The sequence below is a fragment of the Apium graveolens genome, chromosome 6, assembly GCF_009905375.1.
Source record: "Apium graveolens cultivar Ventura chromosome 6, ASM990537v1, whole genome shotgun sequence".
Taxonomy (NCBI): domain Eukaryota; kingdom Viridiplantae; phylum Streptophyta; class Magnoliopsida; order Apiales; family Apiaceae; genus Apium; species Apium graveolens.
In genome coordinates this window covers 277899306-277920301 of record NC_133652.1, presented here as the reverse complement: position 1 = coordinate 277920301, position 20996 = coordinate 277899306, and the positions used below count along the sequence as shown (strand labels likewise).

Here is a 20996-nt window from a genome sequence, read left to right as displayed (position 1 = left end):
TTACCACCACACATGCAGCATATTCACAATGTGTTCCATGTGTCCATGTTAAAGCGATATTTTCCTGATTTTAATCATGTGATAGAGTATGAGCCAATCGAGATCCAGCCAGACTTGTCTTTTGTAGAGAAATCGGTACAAATTTTAAACCGACAAGAGAAAATGCTTAGGAATAAGTCTGTAGCCTTAGTGCGAGTTTTGTGGAGAAATCTCATGGTTGAAGAGTCAACTTGGGAGTTAGAAAGTGAAATGTTGTCTAAGTATCCTCATCTGTTTTCCTAAAAATAGATCCTGAGGACATAATCTTGTTAAGGGGGGAAGGATGTAATAACCGGTAAATTTTTGTGCATATTTTGTGATGTATATGATAAAAATTCCTAGTTTAATTAAAATTAAAAATGTGTTGCCATGATTTATTATGCAATAGGTATTAATTTAGTCCTGCAAGGGCCATGGTATTTTTCTAATAGTTAATAGGTGTTTTAAATGCAATTATATGAATTGAACCGCAACCTGGACGTATGTCAGATTACGTTTCTTCCATGTTACGTGTTAGAACTTGTTTTATAATTTTCCGTGCTTATTATCTGTGTTTTCAGGATTTGTATTAAATTTAGAAATTATTTCAGCTTCGTAAAATATATCGAACCGGGACCTGACCGGGACGTAAAAGCCCACAAAAATCCGTACATTTATTTTTAAAAAATCCAGGACTCTCCCAATAACCCGTATTTTCTTATTTCTAACGTGTACCTAATTTTCGGGGAATTTTATTATAATGATTGTAATTATGTATTAATTATATTTTAAAAACAATTCCCTGTAAAGTAATATTTTGGGCTTGTGATTTTAAATTATGAAATAAAAATAACATCAATTTATGATTTATCAGGATAAATTATTGAGTATAAAAAGCCTCAATGTTTGTCTATATCTTTTCATAAAAATCAAAAATAAAGAGATAAACACAGCTTCTTCTCTTATTTGATAAATCTCGAGAACCACTTTCAAAGAACCTTATTTTCTAATCGATACACCTAGCCATTTTGTTGATTTTGATTGTGTGATAAAGCTTGGACTGAGACGAATCATTCGATACCAAAATCGTGTTCTAAGGTACTATATTATGTTTGAACCTTGTTCGTCGTAATCGACGAATTTCAAATTAGTTATTTAATGATTGTTAGATCTTTTTGATTTTAGGACAATCTTTGTTATGATATAAACAACTGATTTGAGTATATAATTACAGTGATTGTGCTTGATTTAGTAAAAATTGAGTTTTAGTTTTATGTATAAGAATTTTTATTTTTTTCGAATTGATTCTTGATTGTTTGTTGATAAGATTAGCAGTAATAGTTTAGGGATTTTCGGGGCTTTAATTTCCGCTATTGAACGCTTGAATTGATTATTGAATCACTGAGTTTGGATTTCGAATCGGAAAAATTTAAGGTCAGAGGATTTTATGAACTTTCGGCCGGACCTTCATTTTCCAGGTGGTTTAACGCCATTTTTCGACTGGTAAACGAACCCATGAACTGTTGTAATGTTGGATTATTGATTATGGGGCTCGATTGGATTGTTCTGGACTGAATAAAGCCTCGCCGGAAAATTCCCCGGCAACCGGAATCTGAAAATTCCCGACACCGACGAGAATTTCCAGCAACATTCATACGAACCTGTTAGGGTTCTTCCTGACCCGAGTACTCAATTCCCTTGACCCGGTTTCAATCTTTATTTCCCATAATCAATTCTTAAAATCGGTTTGCACAGATTTTATTTTATAAAAAAAATCAAAATTCAATTTTTAAATTCCTAAAATCATTTTTAATTCCATAAATTAACTCGGATAATTATATAATAATAAATTGGATTAATTTTAAATTCCAAAAATTATTTAATTCTATTTTTTTCGAAATTCCAGATTTGTTTTAACTATTTATAATTTATTTTAATTAATTATTAAGGATTTAATTAATTGATTAATTCATTTACTCAATTAATTTTATTTATAAATAATAAAATAAAGTATAATTATTCATAATTAAGCCAAATAATTCCTAAAAATTATCTTTGAGCTTTTAAAAATATATTTGAGTATTTAAAAATCAATTTATAATTACTATTAATTGAATTATTCTTATTTTAATCATAATTAATAGACCGTTCATCTGTTTAATACGAAACGAACGTGTCTAGACCCAGAAAATTATTTAGCTTCCACTAAAAATACTTTCGAGACCCAAATCCTCTCATATCAAAGGGTCATTTGTTTTATGAGTCATTCTGAGTCGAATTCTTATCGAAAAATCCTTATTTTGACCCGATTTCAGTTTTAAAAATACCAAGACCTACCTTTTAATGATCTAACCTATATGTTATGGGAATAACGTGATTACATGTTACGTGATATGCATGCTATCTGTTTACAGCTTTCAATGCCCTGATTAGATGAATGATCGGGTATACGCTGAGACGTATAGACGTCATTCGAGTTTGTGTGGTTTATTAAGCAAATGTGTTTGATATATAGAATCAAGTCCAAGAGGGCAGACATGGTTATAAAAGTTAAGTTCAATCTTTGCATACCAGGAAAGTACTGCTGTCCTATTCCAATTTCAGAGTCGACAATTATTATATAGTTGAGATTGATATTGCTATTAGGTAAATCCTTTTGATACAGTACTTTCGAATACTCGTAGATTATTTGAGACAAATAATTCTAGTAATCGTTGTACTAGAATGTTAATTTCATTCCGGATACATAGTGGATCACTATGTTATTCTATTTCACTTTATACAGTGGAACTTGATAATGATATTTAGCGAATAACTAATCATTCTAGATATTTCGCCATCAGTTGTTGAGATTACTCCGGACCATATCAAATGGGGAGTAGATTATGATAGGTTATTTGTTTCAATTCCTTTATGACATAAATTTAGTCTTATTCGAAGATGCGTAAGTGGCCCGGGCGGACGGTCTAACATTAGGGCTTTGTGTTAACTGAAATATGTTAATACAATTTTGTCCTTTGGCAACAGTGTTCCTTTTATTAAAGTACATGTCGGTTGTGGCCGGTATATAGCTTTTATTTGAGTACTCGTGTTTTGGATCTGAATTATTTGAATTATGATCCAGCGCTGTCACAGTGGCTGATCAGCATGTGATAATGCATCTACCGGAATACTGTGATTCCCAATCTAAAAATTATTGTTTATTATTTCATAAGCTTACTATTAGCTTCAGTGTTGTTCTTTCTTTATCAGCATAATACTATTGTTATGTTTTGGAGCACATATTTATACTGCTTGCTGAGCATTTCATAGCTCATACTTGTTTTATTATGATGATCTTTCAGAGAAGGCTTGAGATGCCTCGTTTGTTTCAAACTTCTAGGAAGAGGGTGCCTCTGGTGCATCCTCGCATCTTTAGGTTTCATGTACCCCAGTAGCAGCAGGTAGGAATTGGGAGTTGGTGTAGTTTGTACATTAGTTTGTAGTGTAATAATAACAATGAATTGGTTGGTAAAACTTATTATACTTTTGAGGATTACCATAACTTCATGTAGAGGTTATCCTAATCAGGTTTGTAGTTGTAATAACTGATGGTTTGTGATAGTTTCTATTTCATATTATAATATGTGCTCGATCAATATGCATGCAAGGGTCATAAATAGTATTTTAATTTCGCTGTGTATATTATTTCTTAGTTTATCAGTTAGTGACCTCCAAATCCAAACCCCGGATTTGGAGGGCGTCATAGAGTTCCACGCCTTCTTAGGTAGAACTAAAACCATATCATGCATATTGAAATATATTTTCATGGGCCCTGGTAATTCGTATCATGTTACTGTCAATGCTGAGCTTGATGACATTCAAATTGAGTTGTTGATCTTTATTTTGAAATAACAAAAAAATATCATTGGGTACACTATTGATGATATTAATGGCTTTATCGATCATTATGCATGCATAAGATAATGCTTGAAGACGAGCAAACCTCCTCTATTGTACCTCAACGAAGACCTAATCCTAATACGATGGAGGTAGTCCAAAAGAAAGAAAGTTTTATAAACTACCCTATCTCTAATAGTAAGTGGGTTAGCCCTGTGTACGTGGTTCCGAAAAAAGGAGGAATGACCGTGGTCAATAATGATAAAGATAAGTTAATTTCTACTATAACGAAGAAAGGGTGGCGAATGTGCATTGGTTATCGAAAATTGAATAAAGCCACTAGATAAGACCATTTTCCTTTCCCTTTCTATTGATCATATGCTTGAAAGGTTGGAAAAACATTCTCTTTTCTGTTATTTGGATGGATATTCATGTTATTAAAAAATGAATAAAGCCACTAGATAAGACCATTTTCCTCTCCCTTCTATTGATCAAATACTTGAAAGGTTGGCTAAATATTTTCTTTTCTGTTATTTGGATATATATTCATGATTCTTACAAATTCCCATCCATCCAAATAACGAGGAAAAAATGACTTTTAAATGTCTATTTGGAACATTTACATATCATAGAATTCCATTTGGATTATGTTATGCCCCACCAACCTTTCAACGATATATGATGCAGTAGGCCATAAGTGGCCTGATGCAATACTTATTAAAAAATGTTACAAGCATTTCGTTACAGTAGCTATGAATTTTTTCTATTATAACACTACTAATTTAATGTTACAATAGCTCTAAAGCTAGCGTTGCATTGAAGTGACAATGTTGCACAACATGTAACATGTTACAATAAATATATTTTTTTAAAAAAATACAATTTAAGAGTATTTATACTTTCATAAATTTAGAATTATTATTATATTTAGGATTATTAATGACTATCAAATGTCATATATAATATTATGAAAAAAATATAAATTTAATATATTTCATTTTTGAAACAGGTAATATTATATTGACATTTTTTATATATATAAAATCATATAAGAAATGATTTTATTAAATAAAATATAAATTAAAAATTGCAGTTATCTAGATGAAATATTTGGACAGTAACATTTCCACCTAAACTGAAACACCGACCCCCCCCCAACCCCCGACTTCGACAAGAAGTACTCTCTTTATATCTCAAACTCTTTCAGTACACTCTCTCTTCAAACACTCTCTCTCTATTGCAACATATAGATCGTGTTGTCATAAGTGGTTGAATATATTTTTTTTAATTTAAAATTAAATTTATCTTTAAAAGTAGTATATTTGAATAAAATAGTTTGTAGAGTTTCTTGGAAACTGAAAGCCCAAAATATAAACAAATTATTCTTATATTTATAGATTTTGGAATATTTTATTATTATTTAAAATTAAATGAATATATTTTTTGTAATTAATTTAATAAAAAAAATTACTTGATATCACTAAAGTATTTTATAAAAAATAACACCCTGTATTACTATTACTTTTTCATAAATTAATTAATTTCATAAATTAATGATAATATTCATAATGTGTATGATTTAAAAAACATTATAAAATTTTTAAAATTAAAAAATAAATTGATATGAGCTGGACTGCTGAAAAATTAGATTGAGCGGCTAAATTTTAGACAGATAAATAGAGTTTGGAAGTGTCCCATAATTTAGACAGACTCCTGTTTATTTTGTTGGTGGATTAAAGTCTAGCCCAATATTGCACTTTCCTGTTGTTTGGTGCCTGGTTTAGAAATGAAACTATCACAATCGTGTGGTAAAATTGCACAAGAAACGAATTCCAATGCTATTTCGACACCATTGTTCAAAATTTCTGGACTATCTCGCTATTATGTAAAACTAGAGAAGATCTTCATCGGAAATCAATCTTTTGAGTTGAAGCTTAAGAAAGACGCTGGAGGTCAGGATGAAGGTTTTAACATAAATATTGATTCTAGGACTACTTTGACACACCTTTTCGGTAGTCATATTATGAAGGCATTCTATCCGCGTTGGTTGCTGCTATCCGACTGGAAACCTGAAGAGATCCAGAGGGCATTTTGACCTTTGTTATATAACTAGCTCAAATACATTCAAGAAATGTTTGTTAATTATTTTATTGGATTTTTCATTTATCAAGGTTTAAATTACATTCATTAAGGCTAAGCACAAACACTGTCTCTTAATTCCCTTTGATGAAGTTTCTAATATAGTATATGTTGGAATTGTACCCTGTTGCACTAATATTATCATTTTAGTTAATTCTTTGGTTGCTTAAAGTGGCAGATTTTAGCAGTTCACTAAAACAAGAATATGTCAGTTGCTGAACTGCTTTTAATTTTTGGTTGTAGATCACTGTTGAAGATGGAAATACACTGGTAATTCAAAGCAACGGAAAGAGGAAGGGCGAAGATGGGGAACAAGAGTGCATGTACCTAAAGCTGGAAAGAAAACTATACCTCAAAAACTGTTTAGCAGTTCAAACAAAAGGTAAATTTTATTTAGTTTGGAGTTATAATTGAATCCATATTAGATAATAGAGAATTCAAGTTCATTCTCCTGTGTATCGCAAAATCAACAGAGACTGTTGTGCAATCCATTTGTGATGGCATAAACAAATGATCCATATTGATTTATGAATATAATTACATTCTGTTACGGGCGACTTGTACTAGTATTAAGCAGTGGACTGATTTAGCAATAGATGACAAATTGGTATGTGCAAATCATAAAGTTTGAGTTGGAGTTCTTAACATTCTTGTAATTGGAATGAATTCCTAGTTCTGGTCAATCAAACCCCTCAATAAAAACTAATACGTGGAAAAATGAACTATTTCAAAATACCATGAATAAAATCCCCTCAATATAATACTAAGCCAATTTTTTTTTCTATAATTACTTAAGCATTTTTTGTTTTTGGTTCGTAGGAGATTTTGGGAAGGACCTTCGTCAAATGGGCCTAAAATAATTGCAGCCAGCGGCTATTGAGTAAAAGGAAAATATTTTTCAAGGACAAGACACTTTATAATAAAAGCTGAATACCACAATTGAAGCTCTCTGAGGTTGATAATTGTGTTCAAATACACAACCACATACATAGATTCTAGTACAGAATTTAATATAGTTCTTAATGATATTGGAATGTAGCTTATATAAAACTTGATTCATCTCTCTATAATGATTCATGAGTTTTATTTTTATTTAATTTAATTTGAGTTTTAAATTATGGATTTAAATATTTGTCAATTTATTATTATATTTAGGAAAATTTAAAGAAAATGAACAAAAAACTATTAAATATGAATATTGATACCCTGTTAGGGCCCACATGTAGGGCCCATTTTTTTAGTTAGTATACCTATTGCAACACAAAGTATGTGTTGCTATACTTTGAAAATCCTGTTGCAATTGATATCTATAGTAACATATTTTGCCGTTTTGCTATAGATTGACACTCATGTAAGGTTATATACCTATAGTGATGGCCTTAGACCCAACACCAAAAAAGAGTTGAAATAGACCTATTTTTGTCTATAGCAACATTTTTAGGGGCCTATAGCAACACATTTTTGGTGTTGGTTAAAGCCATCTATGGCGTAGTGTCTCCGAATTGAAAATCCACAGCTTTGAATCGAAGAATTAAAATGGTATTTGAATACACAAACAAACACTATACCTCTGGTTAGGGTTACTAACATCTTTTCTAAATTTGCAGGAATTTAGGGTTTCAAAGATTGGGGCTTTTCCAATTTTTTTAATTAAGTGGTAAATACACACATAGCTCTTTTACTTTTCATATTACTCTAATTATGTGGTAAATACATTCATATTGCTCTAATAAATTAGTTTCTCGGTATAAATTGTTGGATCTTTTCATTTCAGGCGATTGGGTCTAAGCCGTTGGATCTTTGTTTAAGCCAATTGGGTCTAAATTTGGGTCTAAGATGTTGGAGCTTTGTTTGGTTATAATATCTATCAAGGTATTTTTATGTTCTCTTTTTATGGATCTGGTGAATTATTGATGAATTGAATAGTTATTTTTCTCGACATGGTATCTGCTTTAGAGACATATGATGAGTATGTCAAGCAAGGACTTCCATTACCCTTAGTAACCGTACTTAACACAAATCTTAGTAACCCATTTTTTATTTACGGATATTTGCAGGGGTCATGGATATATTGTTCGTGATGATGTTTGTGAGGTAACAATTTTCGGTGCCATCTTCCCCTCCAAAATATGATGTCTACAGAGCATTAGTTTTTCTCTATACTGTATATTAAGATGCTTTCTTATGCTGGACTTTCTTGACTGATTCGTGTTGTCTTCTCCATCGTGTGCTTGCACTCCTATTCTACTTGTCCACCTCTCATCTATGTTACTCGGACTCGGATATGAAGTGTGGATCTAACCCACATCCGAGATATGAAGTGAAATATATGAAATTTTTGACGCTGCTTCATTAATTAGCAAATAAATGTTTATGACATATGTCATAACAAAAATTATAAAATATCTTAAACTAAACATATTTTGCAAGGACTTTGCAACATAGGCATATTCTTCTATTATTTTTATCTACTTTTTTATTTTATTTTCTTTGTTTATCTATCTTCTCATAAGTTCCTCACCTGTGGCCTCTAATTTGGTCAAAGTGTACATATTTTAGTAAAAAATCCAACTAATCGACACAGAACAAGTGTTGTGTTCATGACTGATATGGTCTCTATATTTCGTGGCAAGGCAGCACCATAGATAATCTCCCAGGATAGAACTTCACCCAATAAGGCAAGCGCATATACTGAAGATATTACTGAACTCTTACCTAGATCAGACTTTAAATTCCATAAAAAATATATAAAGTGAAAATAATTTGTAGTCGGATTAAACAAAAAAGTCCAAATTTATAGATTTTTAAATGGAATTCTCATTCTAACTAATAAACCGTAAGAAACATATATTTGAATGATAGTTATTGAAGAGAATATTCAAACCTAAATTTAGGGAATAGTAATATTACGTTGGTAAGGAAGCAAGACTAACCTGGTTTGATAAGAAGGATTAACCTGCTCCAGAAAGGTAAGATCCTGGTATCCGACTACTATTGCACACATGCCCAATTTTAAAATGTCACTTCCGAACAACAATAAACAGGTAATATGCACAAGTTTTAAATTTCATTTTCACACAATTGGCAATTTCTGCAGTTCCCGCCGTAGATGACGTAAGGTCTGGTCAATGTTCATGCGTTTATATCATAAATAAACCTCTACATTACAGATTAATATACACAAGCAACTATGTGTCCATATTTTGTTCTGATAAACAGTTATGACTCACTTACACCGAGAAGCCACTGTAAAAAGGAATTTCAAAAGATACATAAAATGAGCACAAAACAGTTGAGGGGGATTCATGCATAAACTCATTCTATAGTAGACTTCAGTATAATGATAGATTTTGTGCACAGTTCTTCGTTATGCCTTATTTCTAAGATGTACTGAAGTGAATTAGACTTTACTCATTGTCTGATATTTAGCTTAATGCACACACTTACAATCCATATGAATGATGAAAATTACCGTGGTGATCAATGTTGTTTTAGTTGAACAGTTTAAGTGTCAGTTGCATAAGTTCCAAGGACAAATTCTAATGGAAGTTCTGATGATTAAGTTCTGAAAAAACCATATCAGTATTTGTGTGAAGAATTACAGAAATAAACATTCACTTTTTGAGTTAAAGAAGCCATATTCTGATGACCTTTAAATTATGATAATAATCAAGTTCTGATGCTTACGTGGCATTATTTATTTACTTGATTTATTTTTGGTCATTACTTAAATGGTTATATTTTTTCAGAATATTGGATTATGTGAGATAAAGCAGTAATAATCATTTGTTTAGTGGGAATAATTTTTTTTTTGAAAAACTGAACGTGTAGTGTAATCATTACTTATTTACCGTGCCCATTAACTTTTATCTTAACTGCTGCATGGCTGACAGGTGTAAAGGTTTGTTCCACTTCTCAATAACTGTTGTCACATGGGATATTTAAGTAAAAGAGATAAAAGATTTTCAAATCTTTTATTCACATTACTATTCTATTCACTCTCTCTTTTCTTATTCTCTCACCTTTTATGACGGTTTTCTATACAAACATTTCATCAAACACCTTTCAGGCATCTAATTTCTCACTTATTTCTGATGGCGCCCAAGGATTTAATTGTTGATGGAGCCAAGTTCGTGCCAAATAACTATTCTGCAATCCTAAACAACGCTGAAGCTCCATCAGATTTGCACTTTGTGCAAGATTTCTTAGCAAATAGTGAGATTGGGTACGCTTTGACCCAACCTCAAACTTTTTCAAGCAAACAAGTGCTGACATTTAGGAGAACTGGGCTATTTGATAATGGTGGTGCTGCTGGTTCAACAAGCATCATTTTTACATCAGGAGATGTTGAGTATGTGGTTACCAGGTCGACTGTTCGTAAAGCTCTCCATTTACCTGAAGATTGTACATTCTCTACAGTGGAGGAGCCGGTTTTACAGCAGCTTATGGCAAGTTTGGGCTATAAGCAAAGCTTGGGAAAGCTAGGTCAACTGAAACGATCTTATATCAGAAAGGAATGGAGCTTTTTCTTTGACTGTATCACCAAGGCATTCGCCAATAAATGCTCCAACTTTGATGTTATTCCCATAATGAGTCAGCAAATCGGGTATGCCCTTATCAATCAAACTCATTTTGATTATGCAAGTGTTGTGCTAGGTTTCATAGGGGATAGGATGATAGAAGATAGGAATGTAGTCTATTTTTTCTAGATTCTGTCAGCTTATATATACTTTTTATTATGCTGATAAACCCCAACCAACCAGTATTTTAATTTCACCCTTAAGCTTGCAAAAAGGGCCTTTAATGACCTGTTAAACTCTGATCCTAAGAAGAGAATTTTGAGACCATTACAAATCCCTCAATCACTAAAACAAATCTTGGTAAATGCTGATCCAGAACTTATACATCTGTCTACTCCGATGTCCAACCCACAACCACATCACAGCCATCACAACAGCCATCAGAACATACCATCTCTCAACAACCTCAAACTCAACCACAACCATCAACACATCCAGTGAAGCCTTCATCTTCTAAACCTAAGAGGACACAGACTGTGCCTCAGTTTCTGCAGAACATGTTTTTGTAGAAGCTGAGAAGATATCTTCTCAGAAAGATACCGAAACTGGGAGTTTTAGGCCCCTCAAAAGGCTTAGAAAGCTAAACTCTGATGATGAAGATCCCAAAGTCTCTACTTCAGCAAAGAGACATAAAAAGCAAAGAGCCAGGAGGGTTGTAAGTGAATCAGCTCACTCTGAGGAAGTCCTGGAAGCAGCAGCTGAGGAAGGGGGTCAGGAATCTCTGATCCCAACAGAACCTAAAGTAATTGAATTACTTCCCACTGCTGAATCAGCTCACAACTCTCCTATTCAAGAACAAGAGGATATTCCAGAGCAAGTGCCTATACCTCCTGTGTCTCCTGTAATTGATCCAGTACATGCTGAAGACCCAGGTACAAGTGCTGAAATAGACATTCATAACTTGGTTGTGCCTGAGATTCTGTACTTGGAAGCTCCACCTACTCAAGTTACTCCACCAACAACACCAATTCTGGATGTTGATTTCACTGCAGAAATTCCCAAAACACCTCTTCTAAATCTAGATGTTGATGATCAGATATTAGGTAAGGCATCAGAATTTGGATGTTGATCGAAACTTAGTTGCAAATCAGCACTTAGATGATGATTTTGAAACCTCTATAGCCTCCAACACTGTTGTTCTATCAGAGGATGCTGATTCTGCAGGATCTGTAAGTTCTGATGCTGCCAATGATGAAAATACTGGTGAAGCTGCTATAAATGTAGATACTAATGCAGCTGGTCCATCTGGACATGCACCTCAATAAGCTCTATCCAGAGCTGATCTAATCAAGAAGTTTGTAAGAGAGGATGCCCCAGTACCTTGGAGTGAAACTCCTAGAGGAAAGGAGTGGAGTAAGGAGTGGAACAAAGTTGATTTTGTTCCTACTTCAAATATACTTGCGGAGCACCTGGCTAAGGCTGATGAAATGCTGATAAATGATGATTTCAAGGCACAATTGAGAGTTACTACATTGAGTACAAGGCACCTTCAGGGTCAACACTCATTAACTCAAACCAAGGTGAACAAAATTCAAGAATCCATAATTCAGCAAGATATGAATACCAAGTTGGACAAGAAAAGGTTTTTCAAGCCTACCTTTCACAAAATTCATTGAATTGAGAAAGCTCAGGAGAAGCAACAAGATCAAATTTCTTAAATTCTAAAGAATCAAGCTTCTCAGCAATCTCAACTCAATAAGATCCAATGATCAGTGGAATTACTTATTTCTCTTCTTTTACCTGCTGATGCCAAAAAGGGGGAGAAAGTGATTAAGTCCAAATGTAAATCTATTCAACCACTGAAGGGTAAGGATGATGGAAATGATGACCAGGGAAACTCTGATAAGGGTAGAAGTCATGGTCAAGGCAAAGGTTCTTCATCTAGGAAAACAAGAACTTTTACACAGAGATCAATCTCTGATGCTGATAGAAGAATAAGTTATGGTAAACAAGTTCTGACTAGGCCTGATGTTCTGATACAGGGTGAAAGTCAAGAATCACAGAAGTTTATACAGACACTGAAGCTCAAGGAGAAGGAAACAATTGCTTATTATCAAGACCCCAAGCTACAAAAGCTGGATGAAGAGATTTCAAATATATTATTTCTTAAAGACAATCCAGGTATGAACCTTGAAAGTCTAAAGGAAGAAGAAGCCAGAATTAAAGCAGAAAATGTCAAATCCAAGTCTAAAGCTTCTATTGCTGAAAAGAAACTTCCAAAGCCTAAGGTCATTGTGATAAAAGAGAAGACAATTTCTGAGGTAACCAAGGCCAAATCACAAGTGGAGGTAGATCCAAGATTCAAGGGCAAAGCTAAAATTGATGACTTTGTAAAACTCTATCTGCCAATCATGGATGAGGAAATAATTGATGAAGAAGATACTAGTCTTACTCTAAAGAAAAAGAAGATTTCTCAATCAACCTCTGACATAGCTCAAGTTGTTCAGAGTCAAGATGTAGTAAGTTCTGATATTAAAAAGAAGTAAGCAACCTCTGACATAGCTCAAGTTGGTTTGATATCAGAAGATAAGAAGAAGGGCATATTAACCTCTGACAGTGTTCATGTTAAACCTACTACAAGTCTACTACCAGGATTCACCAAAGCTCAACAGACTCAACCTTTGAAGACTACATCAAGTGGTTTTGAAGCAAGAGTTATTCAAGGAAAGGAAGGAAAAGACAAATTAGGATTGGGTAGTTCTGATGAAAGAAGAACACATAACACTACCAATGATCCAACTTCCTTAAGTGAACCAGGAGTAGGTGCAACTCCTGAGAGATTGAATCAACTTGAATCTGTACAAATGGTTTACCATTCTGTGTTGAAAGAAGATGTTATGTTATACTTTATGACAGATGGGAGGGTATTCCAAATTAGGAAGAATGCTATTAGACTGGAGTATTTTGAAGAACTGGAACATTTTCTATTCCTACTTCAAGTAAAGAACAGATCAACAAATGGTGCTGCCAGTTGTTTAGAATCTGATATTCAAAGACAGAAGAGACTTTATTCTATAAAGTCTGACAAACCATATTTTCCTAAATACAGAGATCACAGTGGTGAAATAGTTGAGATGAAGCCTAATACCACAAAAATCACTACATATCTTGGTATTAAGGGTCTCGAGTTCAATCTAGAGTCTGATAAAGCCTATGTCATTAGACTGGATCAGGAGAAGATGAGAAAAGCTAATATAAATGATCTTAGAGCTGCTATCTTTTAAACTGGTGAAGATACAGTTGAACTCAAAGATGCAAGAAGGAGGATGATTAGTGAACTTGAATATGATGAGAAAACACTTTTAAAGAACTATCTCAGAACAACTCCTGACATCAAAGAGATCATTCACTAAAGCCAAGTCAAAGATATACAACTGCTTAAATTCTGAAGGATATACAGAATGAAGCTGAAATCAGACTTTAAAGATGGTAAAAGGTGCAAGGACTGTAAGTTAAGTTATCTAGTCAAATTCTCATGCATTTTTACTTAATGTTTTTTGACATCATCAAATATCTATTAAACTTGTATATTATGCTAATTTACAAGTTGGGGGAGATTGTTAGATATATTCATAATGTCATGGCTAATGATGATTTGTGTTTAGTTTTCAGATCTTAATTAACAGGACAAATCAATACTTAACTAGAAATCAGTTCTTATACTGAAGTCAGGACAGAAGATATCAGGACTTAAGTTATCAGAACTTAAGTTATCAGAAGATATTTATCAGGAGATAATATCAAAACTTAAGGAGACTTTTAGATAAGGAAGGCGGCTGATTGAAAGGAAAGAAGATCGAGACTAAAATAAAAAGAAATATGCATGGAGAAGAATTCTATGAAGAATAGAATACTTGGAATACAAGATAACTGATTGATATATGTTAGGATACATAATTATACTCTATATCAGTTAGAATTTATCTTGTAACTGTGTGTCTATATAAACACAGCATAGGCTTTACACTATATGTGTGTTATCTTAATCGAAATTATTATTCTTTGTAACCCTAGCAGCTCTCGTGATAATTTGTTCATCACTGAGAGAAAACAGTTCTTTGTAACAAAGTTTATTGTGTTGAATAAAATCTGTGTTCTATTACTTGAGTTCTTATATTCGATTTGATTGTAGTAAACACTGTATTCAACCCCCTTCTATAGTGTGTGTGACCTAACATAAGATCAATCAAAAACTTGCCTCAAAATCTGACCTAATCTGAAATTAGGCTTTTCGATCCTCTAAACGACGTTATCTTGGAAAACACGAAACACAAAAGTTGTAGAGAATGAAAATAGCTTTCTAAAAATTCCTAATTCAAAGAATTTCGACTTATGAAGAATTTTATATGAAATATAAAATGAGGGAGATGAGTGAGATATACTAATAATGTGACAAAACCCTATTTCTTAATCTACAAGTTATCCATATTAGAATCTGATCCAAATTTTAGGCCCATTAGTCTAATTCAAATTATACATTCTAATCCTTATCCAAATTCATTTTTTTATTCTATTAATCTATTATTAATCTAATTCTAAAAGTTACGGGATATTACATACTACCCTCCTTGAAAAGAATTTGGTCCCCAAATTCACAACAATCCTCTACGTCTACTACCTCTGATATCTTATAGGTCAAACTTAACTATGGTCCACAAGATAGAATCCTAGGGAATGTACTAGTCTCATACCTAATCGACTCTGAAGAATAGCCTGCTCTTGATACCAACTATAATAACCCACACTACCGGACTATTAAATCTAAATAAAAATTAATTACAAATATAATCTATTTATCCAAAAACTATTACAATGGTAACTATTACAAAAGCGCAGCTAAAAGTAGAACTGTAAAAGTCAATCAACTCCCATTCTAAATACTTGAACTCCAATCCTATCCAACTTGAATCTTAGATGAAGCCTGAGATTGTAAGTAATGATCTATACAACCCAACAAGAAAATAATCGATCTAACTAGTAGGCCAAACAACATGTACACATATAACAAATAACGATAATCTATACGATGCGATACACAGATAAACACTTATGATATGTATTCTTATTCTTATTAGATAGACACAATACATGTATCATAGAGAAGATAATAATTTAAAATGTATAATTTATGCCATGATCACTACAACCCGGTGATAACGGTCCTAAATTTTCATAAAATTGTCACTACAATCCGGTGACTACGGTCCTAAGTTCTTATTCCATATTTTCACAAACCATGACACAAGTCTAAGATTCAAATTTATCATCACTTAGCCCAAGTTTTGATAATCAAATATACATGCATCACACAGAATTTGAAAGCACTAGTAAGATCGATCGAAAATTACCTAAAAGTCTAACCAGATTAAATATTATCACTTTTGACCCTCTAAAAGACGTTATCTTGAAAAACACGAAACACGAAAGTTGTAGAGAACGAAAAGACCATTCTAAAAAGTCCAGATTCCAAAAACTTCCACTTATGACGAATTTTCTACAAATTTTACAACACTACTGATTTTTAGGTATTAAGACCTATGAATTTTGAATGTAAAAACGAGGAAGACGAATGGGATGTACCTATAATGTGATAAAACCCTATTTCTTAATCTACAAGTTATCCATAAAAGAATCTGATCCAAATTTCAGGCCCATTAGTCTAAATAAAAATTTAAATCCTAATCATTATCCAATTTTAATTTTTTAATTTTATTATTCTATTATTAATCTAATTCTAAAATTATGAGATTTTAAAAATCCCGAGCATTTCTCGGAGAAAGGGTCAAGTCTCGATTCCGAATCCGAAATAAGCCAAAGCCTATTGTCCCAAATGCAGCTAACTTGGGTAATGACTACTCCGCCACAGGTCCCCAAAAGATCATAATTTATTGGTGCAAGTAGTAGTCTATGGAAAAGAATGTCATCTACTGGTTGAGTTGGAACACTATTCATTTTAGGCAATCAAAAGTCTCAATTTTTATCTTACTACACCATAGATTGGCTTTCGCAACCACATTTCAATTTTTTTTCAAAAATGTTGCTATTGGGATATGAATTCATGTCTATTGCAAGGGGTTTTAAAAACATTGCAATTGAACCAACAAATTTTAGAGGTTGTTACAAAAAGCATGTTATTGCAATGTTTTACGTAACCGTTGCAATATATAGAAGATTTGGGCCAAAGATTTAAGCGGGCTTTCTGAAAATTTGAGTACACTTAGCAAAATATTAAGCGGGCTTTCTATAAAAAAAGTTTCCCGGCTAAAGAAAAAAGTAATAAACTGATAAAAACACACACAGTCTCAAACACAAACACACACTCTCAAACACTCTCAACTCCCCGACACCCGCACACTCTCAGACACACAAACACACACTCGAACTCTCAGACGAAGGAGGAGATTTAAAGCTCAGAGGAGGAGATTTAAAGCACGAAAGGTTCGTTTTTCCCCAAATTTTCTTTTCTAGAAATGTTCATTTTTTGTAGATGGATATTCGATTATTGCTAGATGGGTGTTAATTCATGCTTCTTTATTTATGTGTTCACTCAATTGAATGTTAATTAGGGTTTAATTGACTGTCAATTATTGATTCTTGCATTTCATTTTACATGTATATGGTAATTAGGGATATTTGGGTATTATTGTTACATGTATGTGTTAAATTAGGGTTTATTTTTAATATTCTGTGTTAAATTGGATTTACATGTATTTGTTAAATTTAAGTGCCGTGTTTTTTGTTTTTAATTTGGTCCACTGTTTAAGTGCCCTGTTTTTTTTGTTTTTAATTTGGTCCACCGTTTAAGTGCCCTGTTTTTTTTTTGTTTTTAATTTGGTCCACTATTTTTAAATGTGTTATTTATGTGAAATTTTGTAGAACATAGGTTTGAAAAGATGAAATGGATATTACGTCATAAACAAAGTGAATAATATCGTAATGGGGCTAAAAAATTTGTTATAAATGCATTCTCTAATTTTGTTGTTGGAAATGAAGTACAATGCCCCTGCAAGGACTGTAGTAATCGCTTTTGGTACTCTATAGATGATGTGTATGATCATCTAGTCTGTACGGGTCCTTATCCATCATTCGTTGATTGGATATACGAGATTTTAACCTCTAAGTACCAAAAGAAATCAGATCAGGGCAGTGACAGAGGGTTTGGGTTAGGTAGTGATTTTGGTAAGATGATGGATAATGCGTATAAATATAATGATGATTGTAGAGTGAGAAGGGTGTTAATCAGGATACAAGTAAATTTTATCAGCTTGTTGAAGAGGGAAAACAACCTTTGTATTCTGAGTCGAAAAAATTTACTCGTTTAGGTTTTATAGTAAAGCTTTACCAGTTGAAGTGCATTCATGGATTTATCGAGTCCTCCTTTACTGTTATACTAGAGTTAATAAAGGACGCCTTCCCCGAAGTTAATCTGCCTTCATCTTTTAACACTTCCAAGAATATGATCAAAGGGTTAGGTCTAGATTATCAAAATATTCATGCATGTCTGAACGATTGCATGTTATATTGGGCTAAAAATATAAATGAAGTTAAATGCAAAGTATGTGGAATTTCAAGGTGAAAAATTATGGATAATGACACCAGGGATGTTGATACTAGCAGTACGGGAAAAAAGTATAACATCCCAGCAAAGGTGATGCGATACTTTTTGCTGAAACCATGACTGCAACACGTATTCATGTGTAAAGAATATGCTGAGCTAATGACATGGCATGTTGTAGGATGCATCAAAGACGGGAAGCTAAGGCATTCAGCCGATGCCGAGGCTTGGAAGTCACTGTCTGCTAGATATCCAGATTTTGCGGTTGAAAATCGAAATGTTAGGTTAGGATTAGCGGCAGATGCTTTCAGTCCTTACCGAACTATGGGTTTAACTCACAGCACCTGGCTAGTTATCCTGGTCAATTATAATCTACCCCCTTGGTTGATTATTAAACCAGAAAACATAATTCTTTCAACTTTAATCCTCGTACCTGTGTACCCTGGTAATGAAATAGATGTTTATATGCAGCCACTAGTTTTCGAATTAAAAGTATTATGGGATATGGGTATAGAAACTTATGATTCCTTTTCTGATGAAACATTCACGTTACGTGCGAGCTTACTATGGACCATAAGTGATTTTCCGGGGTATGCAGTTTTATCAGGTTATAATACAAAGGGTAAACTAGGTTGTCCAAACTGTCATTATTGCACATCCTCTACCTATTTGAAGCATAGCCGAAAAGTCTGTTATATAAACCACAGAAAATTCCTTCCACCTGACCACAAGCTTAGGTTTGACAAAAGAAGATTTAACGGTCAAATCGAGATAGAGTTTTGTCCACCGTCGTTAACTGGAGCAGAAATTGAAGAACTTTTGCGTGAATATAAGAATAATTTTTGGAAGCAAATGAACCAAAAGAAGACTTCAGATTGCCCTTGGAAAAAGAAGTCCATATTCTTTAAATTACCATATTGGAGTGGTCATCTAATCCGACATAACCTAGATGTCATTAACATTGAAAAGAATGTATGCGATAAAATATTAGAAACTTTGTTAAATATTAGTGGCAAGAGTTAAGATAATCTAAATGCTCGTTTTGATATGCATGAGATGGGCATCCGTAAGGTCCTTCATCCCGTGCTATCCGCTGATAACAAGCATTATGAAATCAACGCTGCTACTTTTTACATGACAAAAAAAAGAAAATTTTTGCTCGGTGTTGTTAATTGCTAGGCTGCCTTATGGATGTGCATCTAATATCAGCCGTTTTGTGCAAATGAGTGAAAGAAAAATCTACGAATACAAAAGCCATGATGTACATTTCATTCTTCAATACTTGCTCCAATTTGCTGTGAGTAAAACATTGGATCCAGATGTTGCAATACCTTTGATTAGGCTGGGTTCATTTTTAGGGGAATATGTGGGAAAGTTATAGATTTGGAGGATGTTCCGAGTTTGCAAGTAGAAATTATAGAAATACTTTGCCAATATGAAATTATCTTTCCACCAGCATTCTTCGACATTATGGTTCACCTTCCAATTCACTTATACAAAGAGGTTGAACTAGGAGGACCTGTACATCTGAGATAGATGTTTCGAATCGAACTATATTTGTGCAAATTGAAGTCATACCTTCGTAACAGGAGCAAACCAGAAGGGTGCATAGCTGAAGGGTACTTGTTCTCGGTTTTTAAGTGACGAAAGGGAAACAAAACATAATGAAGTTAAAGAAAATTTGGGATACCCCATTGGGTCCAGGAGAAACAAAGATGGAAAGGTTGTTCGTTTAGGAGAAAAGCTATGGAATGATGCCCATCGATACATACTCTTTAACTGTGGTGACATGGATGTCGAGAAGCTGATATAGTATGTTTCTTTTCATAGTTTTTGTATAAGTATATAAGAGTAATGTATGTAAAATGTATGTAGCAGTGATAAATTTTATGTTTAAAAAATGCAGGGAACACCGTACACTATATGATACTCATGGAAAGTCAAGAAATTACAACCGAGAGAGGACATATACAAAAGAATTTCATAATTGGTTAAAAGAAGAGATTGATAAAAAAGAGGGGTGTTCACAACAATTGTTAAGTTTGGAAAAGGGGCCTCAACGAGCAGCTAAAAAGCATACTGGTTATATAATTAATGGGTTCAGATTCCATACGAAGCAAAGATATGCAAAATGTACACCACAAAATAGTGGGGTTTTTTTAACAGCCCTTACCACGAGTTTTGCAAGTGTAAAAGATCAAAATCCAATAACCGGGGATGTTAGTTACTATGGCTCAATTGAAGAAATTATTGAAGTTGATTATTGGGGTGCATTGAATGTAGTTTTGTTTAATTGTTGTTGGTATCGTAAGGACAAAGATTGTTGTGGGCACAAGAGTTAATTTCAATAGATTATACCAAAAAGATGATCCATTTGTTTTAGCTACACAAGTACAACAAATTTTTTATATTCAAGATTGTACAGAACAACATTTATATTATGTTGTTAAAAAAATGCCGTGGGAGTGTAATGATAAATTACAAGGAAGTGATGTTCTTGAGGAAGTCAGTGGGCCTACTATGCATGATGTGCCAATATATTTTGATATGGAAAATCGGATAGCTGATGGTGTCAATTGGGGTAGAGACGACGTGCCAAAACGATATATTTCTATTAATGATGAGCAAGAAAATGAAGAACTTGGAGAATGACCGGACTTGAATTAGTTGTTGTATTTTACATTTGTTGCTACTTGTAGTGTGACTTTTTTTATCAGTACTTGAATTAGTTGTTGTATCTTGAATTGGCTGCTACTTTTGCATTCTGATATTAATATTAGCACTTTTTATTTTGTATTTTCTGCTACTTGTATTTTGTGAAATTA

General features: G+C 33.2%; 1 long non-coding RNA gene across 1 annotated transcript; it reads left to right on the top strand.

Annotated features, from left to right (window-relative positions):
- The first annotated feature begins 1004 nt into the window (after positions 1-1004).
- On the top strand, positions 1005-6946 carry LOC141666417 (uncharacterized). Its single transcript, XR_012552202.1, has 3 exons — positions 1005-1116; positions 6280-6418; positions 6856-6946. It is a non-coding gene; the product is annotated as an uncharacterized LOC141666417 (long non-coding RNA).
- Positions 6947-20996: the final 14050 nt, after the last annotated feature.